Raw genomic sequence first — 303 nt, 5'->3', positions numbered from 1 at the left:
TATATATATATATATATATATATATATATATATATGGTATATATGTGTACAAAACATGCATGAATACATGCTTGCAGACATATTTCACAATATATGTTTGGAATTGGAAAAACACGCATGACACTTATTCACATATTCCCCCTCTCTCTCTCACACACAAGCACACACACACGCACACACATACATACAGATAGATAGATAGATAGATAGATAGATAGATAGATAGATAGATAGATAGATAGATAGATAGATAGATAGATAGATAAAGAGAGAATGAGAGGGCGAGAAAGAAAGAGCCGTATG

Source organism: Octopus bimaculoides, chromosome 24 (assembly GCF_001194135.2).
Source record: "Octopus bimaculoides isolate UCB-OBI-ISO-001 chromosome 24, ASM119413v2, whole genome shotgun sequence".
Lineage (NCBI taxonomy): Eukaryota > Metazoa > Mollusca > Cephalopoda > Octopoda > Octopodidae > Octopus > Octopus bimaculoides.
This window is presented reverse-complemented; position numbering follows the sequence as displayed.